At 38.9% G+C, this 18,695-nt stretch overlaps 1 long non-coding RNA gene across 2 annotated transcripts in view; it reads left to right on the top strand.

The window, feature by feature from the left end:
- The first annotated feature begins 1,687 nt into the window (after positions 1 to 1,687).
- The window catches only part of LOC132538144 (uncharacterized), a 31,355-nt gene continuing 14,347 nt past the window's right edge, over positions 1,688 to 18,695 (top strand). The window contains exons 1-2 of one of the 2 annotated variants that reach the window (XR_009549583.1): positions 1,688 to 1,905; positions 8,133 to 8,212. This is a non-coding gene — a long non-coding RNA (uncharacterized LOC132538144). Of the gene's footprint in view, positions 1,906 to 5,000; positions 5,301 to 8,132; positions 8,213 to 18,695 lie in introns of those variants that run through there. The other variant, XR_009549584.1, reaches the window with a different exon arrangement.

The following is an 18,695-nucleotide window of genomic DNA, read 5'->3' as shown; positions in this document are numbered from 1 at the left end:
ATTGTAAGTCAATGAACTGTTAGGCTATGATCAGAAAATACCTGGGGAAATTCATGGAAGATAAAGGTTCCTTTAGCAGGTTTATTATGATTGTTTTACCAGATTCATGTGATCAGAATATTCTCATGCTTGTCCATGGAGGATGGCTTTGTCATGGGAAATTTTATGCACTGCTTTTAGGTAGAAAGAGGGATGTCAGAGAGACCTTCCATACTTACTATTTCTCAAATACCTTCAGCTCAAAATAATGAACATGTCAAAACATAATTTAGGGTGGTATTTTTGAGAGAGAAGTCACCACCCAGAAAATAGGAGTGGTTACAGGTGTGGCTTACAAAGGTGGAGGTGGGTCTTGGGTTTTAAAAAGCTGAACCTTTGAGCTGTCTGGCTCTCTCAGCCTGGATTACCATGTGATCAACATGTAAATCTCTCTCTCTCTCTCTCTCTCTCTCTCTCTCTCTCTCTTACTCTCTCTCTCTCACCTTAACATGTGAATGTTCTTTAATAAAGTCTAAAGTGCCTGAATAATCATGCTCTCTCTTCAATTCTTTGCTAAGAAAATGGGTGACGAATTTTTAGAATGGGGGGAAGCAAGCATCATCCCCCCCCCAAACATGCTTGTAGATTAAATGAAGGTTGATGTTGTCAACACAAGTGCTGAGAAGTAGTACAAAGGACATTTGCTTCTACCCACCTCCCTTCCCTTCCTCCACACATAATTCTCACTGGGAAAGAGGATATCTATTGCACAAGGTTAAAAGTGCTTTACTATCTAAGGTCTCTAGAGGCAAAAAGGAGAGAACCATCCTTATCTTGACCTAGTAATCAATGGTGAGCTTTCTAAAATACAATGGCTTCCTTTTGCTCAACTATTTATCTCTAGTGAAAGAATATCTTTGAGCTACTCCTAACAGGACAAGTCTCAATGGGCGGGGATTAAAAGTTTGAAACTTTTGGCTAACAACTCCTAGGGGTCTTGCCAATAGATCTCCTGAAGCTGTTCTCAAGAGTTTCAGGCAGATTTCTAAAGACTAGGAAAACTAAAGATGGAAAAGAACAGAAAAGCACTACCTTTTTTTCTTTTTTTTTCCCCCTTGTTGTTTATGTAACCAGCAAGTCTTTCTACCAGAATTATACTGTGGCCGTGGCACAAGTAAGCCAGTTAGAATAATTGTTCTGACAACTAATTCTTGCTGTTGTCTCTACCATATGATTCTTTTGTTTCTAATAGCCAGAATCTAGGTCCCACAGAATACTTGTGAATAGATTTATGTATCCCCAGGCCCATCCTACATAGAAGGAACATGAAAAAGAAATATTTAATGTAAAGGTGTAATGCTAGGGTTCTATGTTTGGATCACTACTTCCTAGCCAATTGTCTAAGTAGCATTTCTGTCTCCACCTTTGTAAACCTTTTTTTTTTTCGGAAGTGGGGAGTATTTGCTTGATTTTTGGTAATGGGGGCAAGTCATAGAAGTTACTGTATATATTAAATTCAATTGTATCATCACATGTTTTACATGTAATAAATACTTAACAAAAGTTAACGTGAAGGGGGTTGGAGATAGTTCACTGAGTACCACACACTTAACTGAGTAGTTTAATGAGTACCAGAAGGGCTCAGGTTCAAACGGTTATCACATGCAAAGAGGAGCACTGGAGTAGTTCTGCTGTGTCTCTCCTTCTTTCTCTGCCAACCCTGTTAAGTGCAGACTTGCTCAATGATCTGGGTTCGAGACTCCCGCTACCCACCTGAAGGCGGAAAGCTTCATGAGCAAAGTAGGTCTGCAGGTGTCTGTCTTACTATCTATCTATCTCCCCTTCCTCTCTCCATTTCTCTCTATCCTATCCAATAAAATGGGAAGAAAAAAAAAAGGCCACCAGAAGAAGTGGATTCATATGCAGGTACCAAGCCTGAAGGTACAACAAAGGGGGGGTAGAGGATGGCACACCTAGTAGTGTTACAGTGTGCAAGGACTCAGGTTCAAGTCCCCAGTTCTCATCTTCAGATAGGAAGCTTCACAAGAGGCTGACACAATGCTGCAGGTATCTCTCTTTCCTTTTCTTCTCTTTATTTATTTTTAAAAGATTTTATTTATTTATTTATTTATTTATGAGAAAGACAGGAGGAGAGAGAGTCAGACATCACTCTGGTACATGTGCTGCCACGGATTGAACTCAAGACCTCACACTTAAGAGTCTAATGCTTTACCCACTGCACCACCTCTTGGGCCACTCTTCCCTTTATTTTTCAATTTCTCTCTGTCTCTATCCATAATAAGTAAATCCATAAATATTTTAAAAAGAAAAAAATGAGTCCACCAGGAGTAGCAGAATCATATAGATGTGCCAGCCCCCCCCCCCCCGGGGGGGGGGAGTCAAATCAAACGAAAAAAGAATTCTGCTGGAAAAAATAAATAAAAATAAAAGTCAGTGTGAGCAAAGAACAACTTTAAGGGTATTAATAGTTCACCCTATTTTGAAGATGGTAGAAACAGGAATGGAGGGCCTGCAAAACACCTCTCTTGGAACAGTATGTGACTCAAGTTCAAGTAGGCCTTCACTAGGTTGAAGAAGGCTTCAATGCTATAGTTTCTTTCCATTTCTCTCACTATCTCTGTTTCACTCTTTCTGTCGGAAAAAGGCAACCCAGAATGCTGAAGCCAACGTTAAAGAAAGAAAGAAAGAAAGAGAGAGAGAAAGAAAGAGAGAAAGAAAAGAAGGAAAAAGAAAGAGGAAGGGAAAGACAGACTACATTGAAGAAAGTGACCCTTTTCAGAACCCGGAGTCAAAGAGACAATTATTCCATTAAAAGTTCTCCCTCTTTCCAAACCACAAAACAGTATGTAAAACAATGCTAATGCTTGATAAAGGTTTTTCTTCAATAGTTCTTATATTTATGCTTATGAATATATGCCCCTTAATAGTCACATTATTTCATAAGTATAAAAATCCACCAGGAACTATACCAGTGGAAAAGAATGCTGCTTTCTTTTTTTAAAAAAATTATTTATTTATTTATTTATTTATTTAACATACTCTATGCTACACCTGAGGAAGATGGGTTCTAACATTGGGGCAGCTTGGAATATTCCTTCTCATGACCACAGAATGCTGCTTTCTTATGCAGTCAGTTTCTTTGTAAAGGAAACACCAGAAAGTTCAGAATATTTAGATTATTTAAGACAGTAGGAAAAAATGAATTATTAAAGACTAAAAATAAAGGAAAACCATTGAATCTACTAAAACTGATAACTGCAGCTGGCAGCAGTTCCCTGAAAGCCAGTTTTTAAATGATAGTTTTCAAAGAACCTTTCATCTGAATTTGGAGGTTTCCCTGAAAGGTTCCTTTCTTCATAAATGCTGCTGTTAAGGAGGTCTTCTATAAACCAACTGAATTTGAAGGTAAGCATGGTTCTTAAAGGAATAAAGACCTAATTCAAAAATGTTTACTGAATTAGAGAAATTCAACTGACTTTCCCATGTAGGCATACCATTTTTTCTCACTTCTAAAGTGAAACACACATTTTAAAGTCCTAACATCAGTGGAACAGGCTCCTGTTATGTGCCAGTATACTTTTTCTGTGGGGTTGGGTTACATTCCCTGCATACTGTCCTTTCAGATTGCAGTCACTTATAACTGAAGTGGTTTCTTTACCACCCCCCATAGACATTTGCCTCTAAGAACAAAATACTTTGCCTTTACTCCTCTAAATCTTCACTGACCTTAACTGCTTGCAACTTTTATGATTACGAGCATCAGTTGATCCAAGGGTAAACTTGGAACCTAGGAAGATGTCAGTGCCAAGTGCGGTGTGAGATACATGTGTGCATATATGCATTGGGGAACAGGCACATTAGAGCAAAACATGAGCATTAAATGAAGTAACACATCAGAAGAAGGCTTGCTTCAGAGAAGTTTCATGTGTGTGCATATTTTCCTTCAACGTTATCTCATGCTGCAGCTTCCTTTCTATAAAGGGGGAAGCTCTTAATATTTATTGATCTGATACAAAGATTGATATCCTTAAGAATTGGATTTGAGGATCTTGGTGGTGATAGTGATGGTGGTAGTAAAGTTCAAAAGAGTGTGTGTGTGTGTGTGTGTGTGTGTGTGTGTGTGTGCATGTGTGTTATTAATGACTGACAAGATTTTTGGATAAGAGTAGTACAATTCTATCCAATTCCCACCACCAGAAGAGTTCCGTATCCTATTCGCTATATTGGAAGTTTCCCTATTCTTTGTCCCTCTGGGAGTATGGATGACAGATCTTTATGGGGTGTAAAAGGTGGGAGATCTGGCTCCTGTAATTGCTTTGCCACTGGACATGGGCATTGGCAGATCGATTCATACTCCCAGCCTATTTCTATCTTTCCCTAGTGGGGCAGGACTCTGGGGAGGTGGCATTCCAGGTATATTCTGAGGGCCCCATGACTTTATTGATTTTTGCCTGGTCCTAACAGCTAACATGCAGGTGGGCTAAAAGTATTGTCTGGAGAGATGGTGTCAGAGTTAGGAATAGGACTAGAAAAGCTGGGTCAGGGTAGAAAGTAGTTCCCAAATATGGGAGAAATATATAAATACTGTTAACTGTAAATCCCATCAAAGATCAAAAGAGTTTTAAGGTAGCAAAGTAAGTAGATGGCAGGACTGAGATGATTTGATGGGCCTTGTGAGATTTAACCTGTTTCTGACTTTCTAGATCTAAATTAGAAGTAGATTAGACTGACTGGAGTTGGTGTATTGCACCAAAGTAAAAGACTCAGGGATGGGTGAGGGCGAGAGTACAGGTCCTGGAAAAGGGTGACAGAGGACCTTGTGGGGATTGTACTGTTATGTGGAAAACTGAGAAATGTTATACATGTAAAAACTACTGTATTTACTGACAAATGTAAAACATTAATCCCTCAATAAAGGGGGGAAAAAAAGGTAGGCTATTTTGTTTAGTATTATATGTTTTAAAATATGTATTTCCACTAGGGTTATTCCTGGGGCTCAGACGAGTCCAATGTTACTGCAAGATGGATCCATCGTTACTGGAAACCAGTTTCCCTCTCCCCTTCCTTCCTCCTTTTCATCCTTTGTGCACCCCCTTCTTTTTTTTCTTTTTTTACTCCAAGGTTATCGCTAGGGTTCGGTGTCTGACTATGAATCCACTGCTCCTGGCGGTTAACCCCTTCCTCTTTTTCATTTGACAAGGCAGAGAGAAGTTGAAAGTTAAAGGTAGATAGTGAAGGAGAGAGACAAAGAGTCACCTGCACCACAGCTTCACCACATTCTTGAAACCTCCTCCCTACAGGTAAGGACCAAGGTCCCTGTGAATAGTAAAGTGAGCACTAAACCAAGTGTACCACACTGCCTGTCCCCATAGATTAGACTTCTTCTTTTTAAAATTTTTTAATTTTTAAATTTTTTTTTATATTTATTTATTTATTTCCCTTTTTGTTGCCCTTGTTGTTGTAGTTATTATTGTTGTTGTTATTGATGTAGTCGTTGTTGGATAGGACAGAGATAAATGGAGAGAGGAAGGGAAGACAGAGAGGGTGAAAGAAAGACAGCTACAGACCTGTTTCACTACCTGTTAAGTGACTCCCTACAGGTGGGGAGTCGGTGCTTAGCCCAGTCCTTGTGCTTCGGGCCATGTGCACTTAACCCGCTCCACCACCTCCAGATTCCCAGATTACACTTCTAGTGAAGCTTTTTGAAAACTATGTTGCTGATGCTGAGGACTTTTTTTTTTTTTTTTTTCGCAACACCTTGCTTCATTGGTCTTCAGTCACTTAGTATGGGTATTTTTTATCTTCTGTTGGCCAAGGAATGTTCCATCTTTTTTCATTTATTTATTTATCTTTATTTTACCAGAGCACTGATCCTGTTACGTCTTTTTCAACATGCTTCATTATATGAGGAATTCTGGTTTCTCCTGTTTACTAGTTTTTGTTTCTTTCTTTCATCCAGACAAACCACACTATCTTAAAAGAAAGAATGCTTGCAGGAGTAAGGGTCAATAAAACAGGATTTGGAAATAAATAAGAAAACTGGATTAAAGTCTACAGTGTCTTTTATGTTTACCCTTATTCATCAGTTATTACAGGAGTCCAGTGCTCTTATGTTCTCATCCTTCTTTTTTATTAGAACCACCTCTTGAGTTGCCAGAAACTTTTTCTTCGTTAAGACATAATTGCTGGGAGTCGGGCTGTAGCGCAGTCAGGTTAAGCGCAGGTGGCACAAAGTGCAAGAACCAGCATAAGGATCCCGGTTCCAGCCCCCAGTTCCCCACCTGTAGGGGAGTCACTTCACAGGTGGTAAAGCAGGTCTGCAAGTGTCTTTTAAGTCTCCTCCTCTCTGTCTTCCCCTCCTCTCTCTATCCTATCCAACAATGACGACAACAATAATAACTACAACAATAAAAAACAAGGACAACAAAAGGAAATAAATAAATAAATATATATGTATATTTTAAAGATACATAAATACTAAATAAAACATTCTCTTATCCTTCTCAAGAATACACTTTTTTTTGGCAAATAAAGCATTAGGCCAAAAACATCCTTTATGTTATAATTATGAAATTTCAGCATATACTGGTTAATGGTGGGATGTTGGCAATTGGCAGCTTTAGGTTCTGAAATCAGAGTCTGTCAGTGAGTGAACAAACAAGATACAACTGGTCTTGCCTGACACTAAGATCTGTGCTTCCTAAATCCGAGAATATGTCAATCAGAAGACTGATCTACTGTACATTAATTACTCCAGTATTTTCTTTTCTTTATTTTTTAAGAGGAATACAATTCCCACCACCAGAATTATTCCATTTTTACTAGAGAATGGATTAAAAAACAATAAAAGGAACAATAAACATCACAACATGCATATAATTTCAGTTTCTTTTTTATTTTTTTTATTTGTTATTGACTAGAGACAGAGAAATTGAGAGATAAGGGGGAGATGGAGAGGAAGAAAGATACAAAGCAATGCCTGCAGACCTGCTTCACCGCCTGTGAAATGACTCCCCTGCAGGTGGAGAGCCGGGGCGGGGGGGGGGGGGGGGGCTCCAACTGGCATCCTAACTGGTCCTTGCACTTTGAGCCACGTGCGCTTAACCCACTGCGCTACCGCCCAACTCCCCAGTTTCTTTCTTTTTAAATTTATTTTATTTTTATTTCTAGGGCTTCACTACTCCTAGCTAACTTTTTCAGATAGAAATGGCGAGATATAGAGGCAAAGAGAAAGGAGAGAGAGGGAAAGAAACCACAGATTAACAACATTATTGACGATTATATCAATACAGTTGAGAGTAGGATTAAACCTGGTTCCTGCATGTGACAAAGCTCATGGCGAAGTAGCACACTATCCAAGTGAGCAATGTCACCAGGCCTACATTACCATTTCTTGACATAGCATTTGTGATTTTTTACTTTTCTCATTGATTTCTTTTGTTTTATGGCTCTTGGACCTAACATATACATGACTCCATCACTCCTAGGCCTTTTTTTTTCTTTTTCTTTTCTTTCTTTTTTCTTTATTTCAGATAGAGGACACACAATAAGAGAAAGACCCCATTGCTCTACTTGACCATCTGTGAATCTCCTCCTGCTGTCAAAGCCTGTTCTCACCTAGTATTGGTGGCTCAAATCCAGAGCACACTCTAGGTGCCCTAACCAAATGAGTTATTTCTGGACTTTAAAAATTTTTTTTTATTGTCTTTATTTATTGGATAGAGACAGCCAGAAATCGAGAGGGTAGGGGAGATAAGAGAAGGAGAGAGAAAGAGAGACACCGACAGCCCTGCTTACCACTTGCCAAGCTTTCCCTTTGCAGGTGGGGACCGGTGGCTCGAACCTGGGTCCTTGAGCACTGTAACATGTGCACTCAACCACCACCCGGTCCCATTTCTGGACTTTTCTTATGGGCTTTCTGACAATGACTAGGGTAGTCTTATTAGCAGTGATATATTCATAGCAACTGGAGACTAGGTTTTTAGTCATTACAAAAATATTTTCCTACTGTAGTCATGAAATTTGGTTTCTATGGAATTTTTGCTGGTTACAAAGCAAAAGACTTAAGTAAATGCATACTAATAAATGTGCTCTAGGTTTCCCTCCCTGATTCACCCCCTGGCTTCTCCCAGGAGATTGGTGTGGATAACAACTGATCTTCTGGGATAGCAGCCCACTTCATTCAGACTCCAGCAGTTATTTCACTGGACATGTAAGTTGAATTTCATGTATTCTGAAATCCTTGGGAATTAGGTTTACAGTTTCTTCATGAAAAGAATTGTGGAAACATACAGGAGGTCTGTGCCCTGAGTCTAGGAGTAAACAGAAACTGAATCTCTCTTACACTAGTGGAAGTTATTAGTTGTTTTTTTTTAAAGTTTTTATTTATAAAATGGAAACATTGACTAAACCATAGGAGAAGAGGGGTACAACTCTACACAATTCCCACCACCAGAACTCCATATCCTATTCCCTCCCCTGATAGCTTTCCTATTCTTTAACCCTCTGGGAGCATGGACCCAGGGACATTATGGGGTGCAGAAGGTGGAAGGTCTGGCTTCTGTAATTGCTTCCCTGCTGAAAATGGGCGGTGATAGGTCGACCCATACTCCCAGCCTGTCTCTCTTTCCCTAGTGGGGCAGGAATCTGGGGAGATGGGGCTCCAGGACACATTGGTGGGATCGTCTGCCCTGGGAAGTCTGGTTGGCATCATGGTATCATCTGGAACCTGGTGACTGAAAAAGAGTTAAGATAGAAAGCAGAGCACATTGTTGACTAATCATGAACCTAAAGGCAAGAATATTAAGGATGGAGATTTGGGGGGGTCTCCATTTTGGAAAAAGCTAGGTATATTCTAAGGGGTCCATGACCCAACCAGAGTTTGCCTGTGCCTGACATCCAATATGCAGGTGACCTCAGCTATTGTCTGGGGGGATGGTGTCACAGTTGGAAAAAGGACCAGAAAGCTGGATCTGGGAAGAGGGTAGTTCCCAAATATGGGAAAAGTATATAAATATTGTTAACTGTAAACCCCATCTGATCTGGTGCCCATACTCAGCACAGGAGCCTATGTAAACTTTGCTCCCTGTAGGTCTGAGCTCACATTACGTGGTCACGGCTAGGAACATTCCAGGCTGAGCCAATTTCAGGACCCATCAGCCTCAGGTGATAGGCAGAGTATGCTATCCAACCTCCCTTTAGAGAATGGAACATTCCCTGCCATTGTTGGTTCACATTGAGGGCCAGATCTGATAGGGGACCACAAAAGTGTCTGTTATGTTGTTCCTGATGGAGATTACCAGTGACAGTGGTGAGAGGGATCTGTTAGAGGTCTAAGCCCATCATATCTGTGTGGGAATCCCAGGACTCCCTGCCTAGGGCTCCAGGTGATGGGGTGGCCTGGTGGTGACAAAACAGTCATCATTAAAGTATGCCAGTCTCTTGCCATGCAGATTTGTAGTCCTTACTTTGTCTGACATGGTTAGCTTTGGAGTGATTGAGGGATGTGCAAAAGAAGGTAGGTGAGGAGGGTATCTAGGTCTAAGTAGAAACCATTTCAATAGGTACTTTATGGTGTCTTGTTAGGTCTTTCTGTTTGCTTGTTACATTTTATTGACTCACTGCAAACTACTGTGCACTTTTGCTTTAAGGTATATGTTTTTCCCCAACTCCTGGATATATGTACTTATGCCCCATCTCATAGATCCTGGTCTATATCTATGTTTTGAGTTTTGTTAAGAAGTGTACCACCTGGGGGCCAGGCTGTGGTGCACCTGGTTAGGTGCATACATTACAGTGTGCAAGGACCTGAGTTCAAGCCCCTGGTCCCCACCTGCAGGGGGGAAAGCTTCATGAGTGGTGAAGCAGGGCTGCAGGTGTCTGTCTCTCTGTCTCCCTTTCTATCTCTTCCTCCTCTCTCAATTTCTCTCTCTGTCCAATAATAATATAAAATAAACAAACAAACAACAAAAAAGAAGTGTACCATCCGAAATGAATTTAAGGAGTCCTATGAGCTAGGAAAGGTCTCACCAGAGTGATGAAGTTGGTCAGTTCACATTCCATGCCTGACATCTCTGGACACAGTCCAAAGTGAAACATGATGGGGTGGTACTGGTTGCATTGATTAGGTGTCAATCAGCAGGTGCAATATCAGTGGTATGAATTGGGAGAAGCATGTAGGAAAGTGAGCTTCACCTTTGAGGTTTCAGGAATGGGAGAAATATGGGCTTTATAGAGAAAGGGGAGGTTTCCTACTGTCTTAGGCTTTAAGAAAGCAATAGATAGCTGTAGCTGTTGTTAAAATTCGGAGGCTCCAGCTGGCCGGGCTAGCTTCATGGGCGGGTAACAGAGATGACCAGAGACATACGGCTGGGCAGGGAAGCTGTATTTCTTTATTCAGGAACAACGATTCATAAACTAAACCAAACTAATCACCAAACAGAACTCTGCTGCCTCTTTCCTCGCGGCGGCGCCAAGCACACTCGAACTCTGCAACTCTGGAACCCTCTTGGGGTCCCTAGGGGCGGGGCCAAACGGGCCCGCGAAACTAGCAGGACTGATCCAATTTTCTTGGTAGGGGGAGAGCTAGAACAACCCAATGTAAAGCATACAACATGTAGCTATAACCAAATCCTTTGGAAATTGGTTTAACTTTGAGGAAGCTATTAGTTTTATTAGCACCTATATTCAGTACAAATCTTAGAGTGAATGTCAGGAAAATTCTCACAAGAAGAAAAAAGAGGATAAAAAGTCTGACGAGCATCTCCACATTTCAAAATTCATACTTCTCTTGAATACAAATTAATAATGAGTGATTTGGTGGGGAAATTATTGTAATTATGCAGATGTGCACTTGAGCTCATAGTAGCTGAGATGTATAAAATACTACAATGCAACAATATGTTTACTGGAAAATTTAGAATGATGTTGTATAAGTGAAAAAAAATACACAGTTTTGTTTAATATTCTAAATGTAAGTTTGTATATCCATGTTACTATGTTTTCTTTTCAAAATGTTTATGCCTTTCTAAAAGTCTCACATACTCCACAGGAAAAAATCTTTGGTTTGTATTATGATTTCGTCATGGTTCTAGTTGCTCTAGGGTTTGAGAATTGAAGATGCAATTGCCCATCTGGAATTGTCCAGCTCCTTGCTCTGCTGGAGTGATTCCTTATTATAAACATGACTAGTTTTTCAGGTCTATTATGAGTGTTTAGCATGCTGCATTAGGGAAATGTCAGTTATCCTGGTGATTTGATTAAAAGGAACATCTGACTGGAATAATTCAATTTTATAAGCATGCTTTCTTCATTTCTTGTTTGCCTGCTGCTTATAGAATACAAAAAATGGGAAGTCAGGGGTAGCCCAGCAGGTTAAGTGCACGTGGCACAAGGCACAAGGACCTGCATAAGGATGCCAGTTCCAGCCCCTGGCTCCCCACCTGCAGGGGAGTCGCTTCACAGGAGGTGAAGCAGGTCTGCAGGTTTCTGTCTTTCTCTCCCCCTCTCTGTCTTCCCCTCCTCTCTCTATTTTTCTCTGTCCTATCCAACAATGATTACATCACTAGCAATAATAACTACAACAATAAAAAAAAAAAAAGAGCAACAAAAGGGAAGAAATAAATAAATATTTAAAAAAACGAATGCAAAATTTTCAACTTTAAAACATATGAAGAGATTGATTCTAATACTGCTGGAAATTTTTAAAACATAGGATGCTATGCAAATTAAATAATATCTTTAGGGGAGATTTCTCATTGTAAATTTATTAAATACTACAGAGAATTATTTCTAAATGCTGCTTCTTTAACAGGTGACATCTTTCAAAACTTCTATTAGCCAAAGAGTAATTTAAAAATCAGAACAATTTTGACTTGCTGAAGATAATACATCTTTGTATTATGTCCAATTATGTTTATTGTATTGTAATTCATCTGGGGGAGGGGCTACTAGGATGGTAGGGGAAGAGGACCAAGGAATATTCTGAATCTTCCTTTGAAATGATATTTGAGTTTCCTAAAATCTGATGTTACCTTGGAATAACAGGCTTGACATTAAGCAGTGAATAAATCTTATATATGTGATTTCGTTAGGAATGACATTCATTACAGTTGCCAGGGAATTAACTGTACAGGGAAAATATATCTGTTTAACTCAGCACAAAACTTATAAATAAACACACTGACTTATTTCTTACTCAGATTTAACTTTGAAATTAATGGTAATTTTCTTGCAAAGAGCTCTTTATATTTAGACATTTATTTTGCATCCCCAGACATATTTACAAATTTTATAAAGTTATTGCTTCAGGATAGAATGTTCTTTAGACTAATTAAGGAACGTAAGTTTGCCTTCACTATAAATAAAACCTGTAGATATTTTTCAGTGTAAGTTTTTTTCTAATGTAATTGTATGGTATGTAATTAGAAAGGAATATCAATTTAAAACATAACATTTATGAGTTGTACTTGCCAGTGTTCTTAGTTTAAAACTTTAAAAAATTAATTTTAGTAATTTTAAAGGAAATAAACCATCATCTTCAAATGGCAAATTTATCCTTTAAGGATCAATATGTTGCAACTACTCCAGAGTAATTACAGCAGGAATATGATCATCAACTCTAACAGTTTCTTACTTAAAATCTGCTTCCCCAGAGCCTTCTTCCCCCACTAGGGAAAGAGAAAGATAGTCTGGGAGTATGGATCGACCTGTCAACACCCATGTTCAGCAGGAAAGCAATTACAGAAGCCAGAGCTTCAATCTTCTGCATCCCACAATGACCTTGGGTCCATACTCCCAGTGGGTTAAAGAATAGGAAAGCTATCCAGGGAGGGGATGGGATATGGAGTTCTGGTGGAGGGAACTGTGTGGAGTTGTACCCCTCTTATCCTATGGTTTATTCAATGTTTCCTTTTCATAAATAAAAAATTTAAAAAATAAAATAAAATAAAAAGAAATTCCACAAAAAAAAATCTATAAAATGTTCTTATGTCCAACATTGAATATTTCTAATAGTCCTTTTTTTAGATTGATAGAGCAGAGGATATTATCATCCTTATATTAAAATGTGAAAACCAAACCAGATATAAGTTTAATGAGTTGGCTAATGTCATCAAATTGTTAAGTAGAGAAAGTAGGATTTCGCCAAAAGTCTACTGAATCCAAAGCCTTTTCTCCCCACCAAAATGACAGCTCCTTAGCTACTTTTATTTACAAAGAGTTGGAGAATAAAAATAAATAATTCTTTTGGGGTGTAGAACAGTTGAGATTCTTGAAGACTGGACTCAGCCTAATCACACATTTCCCTTTCTTCCTGTCTCCACTTCCCCATCTGATCACCCACTCTTTACACAAACATCTCCTTATTAAAGTAATAGTAGTAGTCAGGGGAGGAAGTTGATTTGAAAATATACTAAGGAAGCCAATTTACCAAACATATTGGAGTTTCAAAAGTAACTATTTTTATTAGGTCTTGTGACAACTTGGGGCCCACATAAAAAGTCAGACACATAACATTTTGGATGTCCTCAAAATATTATAGAAATGATTTAATAAAAGTGTGAAATATTGAAACAGTAATACAGACAGCAACAACTTCCAGAATTTTGCTTCAAAGGGTCAAAAATATAAGTTCTTTCTTTCTAGAGATGACAGGAGAATTAACAATATTAATATTATTTATCAGACAGAGTCTATATTCTGTATTAGGTCTCAGTTTTAGAAAGAAAGAAAAAATCTTAGTATCTTTCATAAGTTTCCTGATCTTTATTGGAAAACAAGACTCCAGACCTGCTGAATGATATCAGTCTTCTTTTTTTTTAATTTTTTTGTATTTATTTATTTTCCCTTTTGTTGCCCTTGTTGTAGTTATTATTGTTGTTATTGCTGTTGTTGTTGGATAGGACAGAGAAAAATGGAGAGAAGAGGGGAAGACAGAGAGGGGGAGAGAAAGACAGACACCTACAGACTTGCTTTACTGCCTGTGAAGCGACTCCCCTGCAGGTGGAGAGCCAGGGGCTCAAACATGGATTCTTAGGCCAGTCCTTGCACTTTGTGCCCTGTGTGCTTAACCCACTGTGCTACTGCCCAACTCCCTCAGTCTTTCATCTTAAAGGTTAGTTATTCATCGGAAGCTCCTGAGTGTTTTTAAGAAAACAGATACTCACATCAGGATGTAACTACCCCTGACACCTGCTCACCGGACTATCAAAGGGTCCAATCACAACACAGTTCAGCTGGGAGAGAAAAGGAACATTATACAGATATGTGCAGCCTAGGTAATGCATATTAACAATGTCTAGGATAGAAAGTATTGACATGTGGTAAACCAAGTGGAATGGAGTAGAATACATAATATGAATGTATTGAAATAAGGACTTCTTGTCAATCATTATTAATTACTAATAAAATAAAGAAGTCGAAAAATAAGAAAACACAAAGCAGAACTTAGAGTGGGTTTGGTGTATTGCAGCAAAGTAAAAAACTCTGGGGTGGTGATCTGGGAGGTGGTGCAGAGGCTAAGGAACTAGACTCTCAAGCATGAGGTCCTGAGTTCAGTCCCCAGCAGCACATGTACCAGAGTGATGTCTGGTTCTTATTCTCTCTCTCTCTTCCTATCTTTCTCATTATTAAATAAATAAATAAAATATTTTTTAAAAAAACAAACTCTGGGGTGGTGGGGATGGTTCAGGTCCTGGAACATGATAGCAGAGGAGGATCTAGAGGGGGTTGAAATTTTATGTGGAAAACAGAACTGTTACACATGTACAAACTACTATATTTTACGGTTGACTGTAAACCATTAACACCCCCCCTCCACTAAATAAAATAAACTACTTACTGGGCTGGGGAAATAGCATAAGGGTTATGCGAAAAGACTTTCATGCCTCAAATAAACCACTATTAATATAGTATTTAGCACTGGCAGGATCCACTGAAGATGAGGATAATACATTGTTAGACTGGCTTAAACACTACAGGAATGACGACTCATACTTACTTGAGTATAAACTCCAGAACTCTAGACCCCAAACTCATATAATTAATTCTACATATCATATGTCAGCCAAGAAATGACTGGAGTCCTGACTAATATCCAGCTAATGAGGGACTCATGGATTAACACAGTGTTCATTTACCTGAATGTATCATTGTAATGGACACAGTTGGCAGAAGTCAAGATGGTTCATTTTATTCCTTTTGTTTGGGCCATAAAAACTACCACAATGTAGAAGGCCAACTATAGGCCTCATTAGCTATCTGTCTTGGTCAAAGAAGCAAATCTAATACAATTTTCTATAATAAGAGAAATGGGAGACATTTGTGCTGCCCTTTAAAAACTGAAGGATTTCTAGGAGGGGGCCACTTTTTCATATATACTTTTAATTTACGGGCAAATTCAATGCATACATTAGATAGATTCTGGTGGATGAGAGTGAATAAAACATAAACAAGTCATTACAAAAGAACTACTAACATTTTCATATGATATAAATGATTGTTTATAGTTGTAAGATTAGAAACAGCCCATTATTTCACTCCATCTGCAGATAATTAATTGGTCTAAAAGAGAAGTTTCTTGGTACTATAGGGTAATGTGAAACATTAAAAGCCTTTTAACTTCTATTTGGATATAAAAACAACCAATTCAACATGAAACCTGCCTGTAGGACTAGGATAGTGGCTGTAGGACTCACAATCTATGGTGGGTTCATTAATTCAAAAGACCTCAAGCAAAGAGTTTACAAATCAGAAAGTTCAGTGTTTAGTAGACTATAAACACATGGAAACGAATGCTATTTTTGATCACTTCTTTTCTAGACAGAATAGCATCTTCTTGCAACAAGTTTCTATGAAGCGTCTATGGCTGTTTGTATCAAAACCTATTAGAGATATCTTTATTTCTTTTCTAAAAGAAAACAGGAAAAAGAAAAAATATCTCTATCTCTCAGCAGCACACCAGACTGATCTGTTGCCAGCAGCTGTTTCCCAGACAGTTTCAATCCTGGCTTGCTGCCAAAGAGCAAGAGATCATGCTTGAGTGAATCCTTAAAGTCCTTAAAGTCCTTTTTTCATCTCTGCTTGGGATAACTCCACTGTGTTTACAATGCAGCATGTGCTGAAGAGTGAGTTCACAGATTCTGCTCACGAGACAGTCTACTTCGAGCTGGGAGCCCATAGTTTCCTTATCAATAAAAAGCTAATAATGTGACCCAAAACACATAATAATTTACTAAAATAAAATTTTAATACATTTTTTGAAAAAAGTGTAAAAACCAAAATTAATCTTTATGTTGCATTTCTTTCTCAGTTTGCAAAGGCTCATTCTTATGAAATGTGTTTTCAAGTTCAACTATATATGATTGAGGAGAAATAGCACAAAACATTTGTTTTCCTGTTATAACCAACTATAAAACATATTTTCCATATAGTATTTTGAAACTTAAATTAATCTAAAACTAAATATTACCTATTTGAAATATATCACTTTTTATTTACTGTGATTCCCCTTACTTTCAACATGTATCTTTAAATTTAATTTCAAGTGGATACTTAGTTTGTCACTTTGCTACTTTCAAAGCACATATACCTGAATAAAAATTCAGGACAGTAAACAATAATATTACTATTATTATTTTAACTAGAGCAGTGCTCAGCTCTGGTTTATTGTGGTGTGTGGGAATTGAACCTGGGAGGCTCAGGCTTGAGAGCCTGTTTGCATAACCATTATGCTGTCTCCCCTACCCTATAATAACATTATTTTATCATCCCTTTGATTTTTTTAAACTTGTGAATGCAAGCACCCCCACTCTCCTCCAATTCATCCAAGTTGGAGGGGAATCCTGAATCATTCTCATGTATAAAAGGAAGCTTATAAAACTGGTAAATTAAGAACAGATGTGTAAAGAGTCTCTAGTTTATGACTCATGGTCAATCTATCTTTTTCCCCCCTATATACAGACTTTACGCAATCAACAAAAGCCATGTTTCAAAGTTGTCTGGGTATGTTCTTTAATTAAATCCTACTCACCTCTCAAATCTTGGTTGAACCATAACTTCCTCAGGGAATCCTTGTCTAACCACATCCTACTCCATTACAAATTGAATCATTTTCTACAGTTGTATAGTCTAACTCCTTATACTTTTTCACCGTAGTTATTATTATAATTTTAATGATATCTTTCATGAGTTATATGATTGGTATCTATCTCCCTCCCCTAAGCCATTAGGTTGCTAATGGAGACTGATGCTGTATTACACTTATATCCTGAGCCCAGCATACTGCTTGGCTGCAGTGGAAATTCAATAAATAAATGTTTCCATCAATCAACCTTTCTCTCCATCATGACCTTTCAATTGTGCATGGCGCAAATTTCTTACTGACAGAAAACCTCAGAGTTCAAGTCAGAGAAAACGCTAGTCAAAGTAAACCGATTGGCTGGATATTTGTTAAGCATCTAATCAAATTGCAACTGCAGGGGCAGGGGCATGTCCTAGGATGTGTGCTGTTGTTCTTTTAGTGGTTCTCAGGCAAATGAGTTTTCTAACATGAACTACAGGAGGTCAGGAGGTGTACTGTATGTAAGTGATACAGATCATAGGAACTCTGGTTCAGGGGCCAGGCAGTGGCACAGCTAGTTGAGTGCTCAGATTACCATGTGTAAGGACCTGAGTTCAAGCCATTGGTTCCTAATCAGTGTGTGTGGGGGGGGGGGGGGGGACTTCACAAGTGTGGGACTATGTGAAAGCTTGGTAGAGTTTAGCGGAGCTCTCCCATCCTTGGATGGAGGTCTGGAAAGACACCCCACTTGTTAGCTTCTCTCCTTATAGAGATGAGCCAAGAGGGAAAGATCTCCCAGACTCAGTTTCTCCTTGTTAGTCTCTCAAGCTCACAAAAAGCCTACAAGCCTCTCACACTTAGTCTCCCCTGCTAGGAGCAGGCCAAATGGTTGCCTGCTTTAGGGTTCACTCAAAGTTCACACAGCCACTTCGCCTTTTGATCATAAAGGAGAACACACTCTATCTATCACACACCCCCGCCAACACCAGGCAGTGAGACCCCCAAATTCTATTTCCTTGTGCCCTTGGATATCTGTGATTTACATCAAGTTTTGTTTTTCTTCTTTGCTACCTCACCGTACTGGTTTAACCCCTATGCTTCTCTCAAATACCTGTGGATAATTAACTTGCCCACATCATGGAAACTAATTGTTTTGACCTTTATGTATCTCATCAATTCTTGTCATACCAGGCTCCCACCATAGGGGCAAGCTGACCTTTAAGAAACCTGTAATTTCTGACATATGTGAAAAATGTCCTTTGTTTAACTCAGTATAAAGACCTGTACTCTTCTCCAAATAAACGAATGTTCATACCAGAATGTTCCCCGACATCTCTTTCTGAATTCACTCAGCCTCTAGAGCCAGTGAGGGAGGGTCGGAGGCTTACCCCCTGGTTGGAGCCAGTCCATATTGTCGGGCTGGCTTCGCAGGTGGGAGTCAGATGACTAGAGACTCATGGCTGAGCTGTATGCAGTATCTCTTTTTCATGCAGAACACAGCACAATCTAAGCCAAGCTAAGCTAAACTAAAGTAACCTAAAACTCACAATACTATCCTTATATATACTTGCCAAGTAGGGTGTAAACAGGATGTGATGTAGACAGGGTGGAGCAAAAAGAGATTGGTGAAAATCAG

This window comes from Erinaceus europaeus, chromosome 4 (assembly GCF_950295315.1).
Source record: "Erinaceus europaeus chromosome 4, mEriEur2.1, whole genome shotgun sequence".
In the NCBI taxonomy this organism is placed as follows: Eukaryota; Metazoa; Chordata; class Mammalia; order Eulipotyphla; family Erinaceidae; genus Erinaceus; species Erinaceus europaeus.
This window is presented reverse-complemented; position numbering and strand designations above follow the sequence as displayed.